Consider the following 8685-nt stretch of genomic DNA (forward strand, 5'->3'; position numbering starts at 1 on the left):
CAAAATGGTCGTTATCAGCGATTTGAATTTTCTTGATTTAATGGGAAAGATATTAATGGGTGGCTGTATAATGCTGAACAGTTCTTCGATTATGAGAAAATCTTGGAGGAAAATAAGGTTCAAGCTGCCTCCATTAATTTAGAGGGTAAGGCGTTGCAATGGCATAAAATTTTTATGAGGGAAAGAATGGGAAGGTTTCCCAATTGGGACGATTATGTAAGGGCAATACATCTCCGATTTGGGGATGTTGAGCATGCAGATCCTATGGCAGAATTGGTGGCATTCAAACAAACAGGAAGTGTGCAGGATTACCTTGAGAAATTCGATGAATTGTGGAACCAAGTGGAGGTAACAGAAGAGCATTCTATTAACATTTTCTTGGCCAATATAAACCAGAAATTGAAGTGCAAGTGAGGATGTTAGGGCCTAGAACACTTATGAAGGCCTACAGTCAAGTAAGGTTGGTTGAGTTTAGCAGAATCAGACCCAAGCTATGGTGAGGAGTTCATGATTTTTTCCTCCTGCTTCTAGCAATGCTTGGAGTACCCCTTGAAAAGGATCTTTCTCAAACCAGATGGGTGAAGGAAGCAGGGTCACATGGAATAACAAGTACAACAAATCTAATGCTAAACTAGTACTTCCAGGATCAAGCTGCAGAAATGGACGAGAAAAGAACCCAAGGGCTTTGTTATTTGTGTGATGAGAAGTGCACTCCCAATCATAAGTCTAGTAAAAGGAAGCAATTATTCATTATTGAATTGAATGAAGGAACAGAAGAGGAAGAATAGGAGGAGAATTTGGTGATGAGGAAACCTTTAAGGAATCAACACTCAATCCTCAAGTGTCTATGCACACACTAAATGACACCAGTGATTATATGACCATGGGGGTAAAAAGAGCTGTCAAAGACAAAATGGTACATGTTCTAATCGACTCTAGATCAACCCATAATTTCATGGATTTGTCAGTAGCCAAGAGATTGGGGTGTAAACTAGACAGCATTACTCCCTTTGCAGTAGCTGTAGCTGATGGCAATAAAGTTCACAGTTCTGTGATGACTCAGGGGGTGACATGGAAGATGCAAGGTGTGGATTTTAGGGCTGACATGTTGGTCATTCCATTAGGTGGTGCGGATATAGTATTGGGAATACAATGGCTGATCACACTAGGAGACATAAGGTGGAAGTCAAGTTACTAAGGATGGAATTTCAAATTGGGGGTAGAAAGGTTTTTTTAAGAGGTAGTCATCCTGGAACCTTCAAGGTAGTAGCTGATGTTAGGATGCAGAAGATGCTTAAGAAACTAAGTCAAATCAACATGCTTTCATTAACTTTCATCTACCCAACTGAAGAAGCTAAACCAGCCTTGTACTCTCAGGAAGTACAAGTACCAGAAGAATTACAACATATCCTAAAACAGTATGCCCCATTGTTTGAAGTGCCAAACAAACTACCTCCCCACAGGTATCACGATCATAGGATTGTATTGAAGGACGGAACATTACCTATCAATGTGGGACCCTACAGATATCCAGCCTGCCAGAAAAATGAGATTGAGAGGATGATCAAGGAAATGCTGGAATCTGGCATCACCAGCCCAAGTGTGAGTCCTTTTTCTTCTCCAATTGTTATGGTTAAGAAAAAAGATGGTACATGGAGGCTTTGCATAGACTATAGGAAGTTAAATGATTGTACTGTCAAAGACAAATTTCCTATTCTTGTGATTGAAGAGATATTGGATGAACTAGGGGGTTCAAAATACTTTTCTAAGTTGGATTTAAGATCTGGTTATCACCAGATTAGCATGGTTGATCATGACATTGAGAAAATAACTTTTAGATCTCATCATGGCCATTATGAGTTTGTTGTAATGCCCTTTGTATTGACAGACACACCTTCAACATTCCAAAGTCTAATGAATGAGATTTTTTAGCCTTTTCTAAGGAAGTTCATTCTGGTATTTTTTGATGACATTATCATCTACAGCCCTTCATGGTCTGAGCATTTGATACATTTGCAGCAAGCTTTTGATATCTTACAAGTAAACTAGTTATTTGTTAAGCTCACCAAAAGCTCTTTTGGGAAGACTGAAGTTGACTATCTAGGACATATCATCAATCAAACAAGAGTTACTACTGATCTGGAGAAGGTGAAGGTAATGATGAGTTGGCCTTCACCTCAAACTATCAAAGAAGTGAGAGGATTTCTAGGACTAACAGGGTATTACAGAATATTTATGTAGGGTTATGGAATTATTGCAAGTCCTTCACAGAGTTGCTGAAGAAAGACAAGTTCAAGTGGTCTGAAGAGGCCACAGAAGCCTTCCTGAAACTGAAGCAGGCTATGAGCACTACACCTGTATTGGCTCTACCAAACCTCTCTTTGAAGTTTGTCATCGAAGCTGATGCATGTGGGGTAGGTATTGGAGCTATTATGATGCAGGCTAAACACCCCTTGTCTTATATGAGCAAGGCCCTTAGCACCAAACATCAATAACAATCAGTATATGAGAAGGAAATAATGGTTGTTGTACTGCTTTTGACAAATGGAGACCTTATTTGATTGGGAGGCATTTTGTTATTCGAACAGACCACCAGAGTCTCAAATATTTGATAGAATAAAGAATCTCCACTCCAAACCAAGAGAAGTGGCTGGACAAATTGATAGGATATGATTACTCTATTGTGCAAGGAAAAGAGAACATTGTAGCTGATGCACTATCCAGGTGCCCTGTGCAAGAAGCTCAACTACAGACATTAACCACAATCACCTTAGATTTCTTACTAAGTATTCAAGAGTCATACAAAGGAGACCCACACCTAGAGAAATTATTAGCTCAACTTCAAGTTGATCCTCTCTCTAATCCAGTTTACATGCTACAGGAGGGTGTACTCTACAGAAAAGGGAAAATAGTGGTAGGATTATATCCCAGTTTGCGAAAGGAAATATTGCAGTTCTCACATGATTCAGCTATGGGTGGCCACTCTGGGATGGCTGCTACCTTGTTCAGGATCAACAGAGTGTACTATTGGGCTAAGATGAAACAGGATGTCTACAAGCATGTTCGAAATTGTGAGGTATGCCAAAAATGCAAAGGGGAAAATGTCAGCTATCCAGGGCTCCTAAAACCTCTTCCAATACCTGAGAAAGTTTGGCAAGACATTAGCCTAGACTTCATTGAGGGTCTTCCCCAATCTCATCAGAAATCAGTCATATTAGTGGTGGTGGATAGACTGAGTAAGTATGCTCACTTTATTGAATTGGCACAACCTTACACTGCTTCTACAGTCGCCCAAAATTTTCTTGTCAATATCTACAAGCTCCATGGTCTACCTCAAACAATAGTGAGTGATAGTTATGTCATTTTTCTGAGCAAATTTTGGCAGGATCTATTTGAAACACAGGGAGTATAGTTGCACCACTCTAGAGCCTATCATCCCCAATCCGATGGACAAACAAAGGTGGTGAACAAATGTGTGGAAGGATACCTCAGATGCATGTGTAGTGATCGACCTAAAGAATGGCTACAATGGCTACCCCTTGCAGAATGGCAGTATAATATGAATTATCACACTGCAATCAAAATGACCCTTTTTGAAGTTCTTTATGGGAAGAAGCCACCTACTCACATGCCTTACATTGCTCATACCTCTATGGTGGATCAGGTGGATAGAAGCCTGCAAGCTAGAGAAGCTACCATCTGACTACTCAAAACACCATTTATAGTTGGCTCAATGTAGAATGAAGACACAGGCAGACAAGAAGAGAACTCTCAGGACTTCTGATGTTGGTGATATGGTTTTCGTGAGACTCCAACCTTACAGGCAAATGTCTCTCAAAGGGCACTCCTATCACAAGCTCAGTCCCAAGTAATTTGGCTCTTTCAAGGTCCTAAAGCAGGTGGGCAATGTAGCTTATCAGTTGGATCTTTCCCCTCGAGCCAAAATTCATCACACATTTCATAATTCACAACTGAAGAAACATGTTGGCACTGCTACTATGATCCCAGATTTACCAGTCTCATTATCACCTCATGGATGCATTGTTTTGGAACCTGAGGCCATTTTGAAGGAGAGGAGCATTACTAAGCATGGACATCAGATCACCCAGGTCCTTGTGAAATAGTTTAACTGTCCTAAGGAGGATAGTACATGGATAGATCTTCGCATGTTACAACAATAATTTCCTCACTTTAGTCCTTGAGGACAAAGACTTTAGTCCTTGAGGACAAGGACTTTTTCGGGGGTGGGGGGACCTTGTAATATAGCAATTGTATAGATATAGAATATAGGAATAAAAGCTGTTAAAAGTTGTTATTAGTTGGTTAAGGAATAAGGGGAGTTAGTTACGTCAGTTAGTACAGAGCAAGGCTATATACTCTATCAGTGAAAGATTGTAATAGTCAATCAGATTTACATAATTTTTCTATCAATAATATCTTCTTCTTCCTTCTCTTATCTCCCTAATTCGATTTAACGCAACTCTGTTTAAGGATTGATTCTTCAATCCCAATATAAATTACAATCATCACTTTTTTTTTGCAATCCGCTAGGCAAGCGCCTAGGGCTAATTTTTTATTAATGAAAGAAAAGAAAAATACAACAATTAGGAACAGTATAAATAAGGGGGACAATAGCACCAGTATTGTTACCCATATGCCTTGGCTATATAATCACTCCTCTACGCCTCACATTAACTTATGATGGCAGACTCATGTAGAGGATTCATGGTGTAGCTGCCGGCAAAGTCTCATGAGGGCATATAATCTCATAGCCGTGTGGATATTTTTCCAAAGGCATAGTACCAAGGCAACTCAAACCAGGCTAAACCTTATCCTACTAATCCTATTGAGGTAGAGAAAAGGCCTCACCTACTAGCACGCATGTAAAAAATAAGAACTGGAGAGTACCAAATATTCAATGATCATCACAGAGTTTATAACATACTCTGTGATGATATTACAAATGAGAATACTAATAAAATGGTATAATAGAATGAAGTACCAATTTGGTTCATGTCCTTCTTTTGCAAACTTGTAAAATCTTCAACTTGTAATTCTTTGTTGTTTCCCTCAACCGTGTTCAAAATGTATTCAAAAATCATCCTTTCTTTTTTGAACGGTGGACCTCGTTGATGTAGTTGGGGCAGCCTGCTTTTGTTTGGCAACTCTCATTGGAAGTCGCCTAACATTTAAAAAATCACTAACCTTGTCGTCCCAACTATTTTTCCTTGTATGAGATTTCCTATTTTTTCCGCTATGCATAGGTGATAAATCACCTTTTCTTGCTGCATGTGCGCGACATTCTTTCAAAACTGCATCTTCTTCTCCTTCCTCATACATATCTCTACCCACAAATACTGGATCTGGCATGTCTTGTAAAAATTCTTATGCCATCAAACCATTTCCATCTTGTCTGTTAACCATAGTTGCCTTGTTTTGACTTTGTTTTGTACCTTTCACCTGGTTGCTGGTCCAATCCCCACGCCCAGTGCTACCAACTTGATTTGTATTTAGAGAATTTAGGGGCTTAGAACTTACCATTGCATCAAGTAGCTTTCTGTCCTCCATCGTGATAACAGGTGCCCTTATAGATAACTGTTGCTATCCATCAGTTGAAGAAGTTACTGCTGCTCCTGCATTGTTTTCATTCTGCTGCTGCAATGCATCAAGCAACTTTCCATCCTGCAAAGTGATAGCTGGTGGCGTTGTATCCTGTTGCTGTTGTCCACCAGTTGGAAGTGTGACTATAGCTCCCGAGGTGTTTGCATTCAGCTGCTGCTGCCCATACTTTCGACCAGCTGGATCAATCTGGTTACTAGGTGTGGCTGCATTTTGAACTATGTTTCCAGCTACTGCATCCTTGACTTTTAGAGCAACAACTGGAGAGTACCTGGGAATGAAAGCTGGAGCGTTGAGATTCAACATGCTTTTATGGCTCGCATTTGGTATACCATCTGGTTTAGGCAGTGTTATTGAATCAAGTTCTTCACCTGCACTCTCCTGATCAACCTCATGATCTGCCTCTTCAGATGAGTATCCAGCAAAATCAACACCACAATCTTCTTCATCATCATACTCACGCTGGTCATCCCAGAGCTTGGATTTAATTGTCATCGCCTTTTGCGCATCAACAGGAACAATGTCCTTCGACACAATAAGTCGACCACCTGTGTTCTTGGCAAGTTGTTGTTTGCTACTACCTGGATATTGTAGTTGGCAAATTTTTGGGGTTGTGTTCATCATCATAGCTGCCACGACATCGTTTACCATTTTATCAAGCTCCGAATTGGAAATATGTAGCGTTGGCGTATCTGCAGCATGAATTTGACTTGTCTCACCATTGTGATTACCACCAGATGCGATCTCAAGGTGAACACTGTCCGCTTCATTTTTCTGCTCCTTTTCACTACCTGTAAAATTAGTTTTTCCAGCATCTGGTCGTATCTCGTACCCCATCTGTTGTTCCTCATTAACATGCTCACCCTCATTCACCAAAGCATCGAAAGAGTTCGAAACTCCAATAGCCTTTGATGGTACAATCTGATTTTGAAGCATTGGAGTTTGCTTCTTGCTAGGTGATTTGTTCACCACTTTCCAGTTATTACTCTTTGTAGTACCTACTGCCCCTACACCTATTTTATCTTGCCCCGCAGAAATTTGATGATCATGTGCCAAAACATTTTTTCCTCGATCAACATTGGCATGCATTGCACCAGCAGTGACTAGGTGCATTCTTGTAGAGATAGTGGAGGCGTGAACATGTTTGGATTGTTTAGGCAGCCCCTTGTCCAATTTTAACACCTCATCTAGTGGCACGATAGGAGCTGAAGCATGTGTTGTATTTGAATTATCAATAACCCCAGCAACAGAAGTCATAACCCTTTCATTAAAGAGCCCAGCACCTGCCTTCAAACTTGTAGCATCTGCACTTCTCACAACATCAGCATCTTCAAGTTCCTGCTCCTCATCTTGAACTGCAGTATCTATTAACTGAGCTATTTTTTCAGTTAGATCAACATGTGCAGTAGTAGCTTTAATAACCCCAGCAATAGGACGATTACCAGTTGCATTCAATGCAACATTAGCCTCCAATTGTGAACCTACAGTAGCTGATCGTCTTTCAACTTTGTCAACTTGTCCTATCAATGTTACTGCTGCATTATTCTTGGCAAACATTGTTCGAACAGCTGCAGCTAAAGCACTGTCATTCATCATCCCAGGTACAAACGTTGAACCTTTAGAAGTTCCAGGTAAAGCTTGATCAACCACAGTATTTTTTGCAGCCTTCAAGTCCTGAGCAACTCTAGCAAGGGCTTCAGCAACTGGGACAATTGCACTAGAAACAGGATTACGCCCCATATGCCTTGTAGATACAGCTGTTACATGTGCTGTCTTGATCAAATTTTCAGCGTGTTCATGAGCCCTTTGAGGAGCTCTTAACACCTTTGTAGCATCTGTATGGTTAATGTGATCTCCAGCAGTTCGATCACCATCATTTAAGGCCCTCCTCTCATTCAAAAACTGATGCAAATCTCCCTTGTATTTCGCACCACCAATTTGTTCTTGACGAGGTTGCTCTTCATCAATCTGAGCATCCTCATCACGATTTTTTTTCTGAAGTCTTTGACACGTAGTTTCATCATGGCCTTGATGTTTACAACAATTACAATACAGTGGTAAATTATCGTAAACGATTTCTTGAAAAACTTCCAGTACTTTTCCAGAAATTGTATCCACACTTTGCAACCTTACGCGATTAGGATGTTTGTCAAGCAAGTTTAAGATCACCTTCACCCTAGCAGTGCTAGTTCTGGACTTAGTTTGTGTTGCCTTATCAATGGCAATTGGTTTTCCTACAGCAGATGCTATAGACAACAATGAAGGCATCGCAAACAAATCTGGTGACAGATTCGGCAACTATATCCAAACCACTATTTTTGTTGTTTCCTCCTTTGGGTTATAAACAATCGTCCATGGAAATACATGATATTGAAGCTGAACACCCTTATACAGCAGATAATTAACAGAGCGAGCTAAAGCACTTACATAATCATCATAATGATCAAACCTTAGCAGTAATTGTCTTGGTGCGAGTAAACCGATGATACATCGACCTTTAACACCTAAGTGTTTGGGCAGTAAATCTCGTTGCTCATTGAGTTCTGGTGCTCCTGGAGATACTTTCATCACTACTGATTGATGCAAGCCTTCCTCCACAGCAAACTGTTGTCGTTCTTCTAAGGAAAACATTACAGTTGGCTCTCCATGGATGAACTGGACTGGTTTGAGTTTTGGAGTTGTGCGAGGTATGGGGTCTATTTTTGTTGCGATTTGCTGAGCATATGTGGGTTTTATTAGTGGCTCTCCCACAGCCAAAGGCTGGGGAGAGATGACAACATCCATGGCTACTCAAAACGTCACCATATCATTGATGTGAAGAACTGAAAATAACAACAAAATCTGGAAAATTCTGCTTGCTACAGTAAATCGCGAAATAGAATTTAAGATCTAGAAAAATATGTTATGAATTTGAGGATGAAACCAGTTGGGGATTGTTCTCTAAGAGAAGGGGGTTCTTTTAAGACCAATCTTGTGATATTACCTTGCCGGATGCCGGAGTTATGGCCCGGTGAATAGTGACGGAATTACTATTCACCTTCTTCCTAGAGAGAAGGAGGAGGATTT

The sequence above is a fragment of the Nicotiana sylvestris genome, chromosome 4 (assembly GCF_000393655.2).
Source record: "Nicotiana sylvestris chromosome 4, ASM39365v2, whole genome shotgun sequence".
In the NCBI taxonomy this organism is placed as follows: Eukaryota; Viridiplantae; Streptophyta; class Magnoliopsida; order Solanales; family Solanaceae; genus Nicotiana; species Nicotiana sylvestris.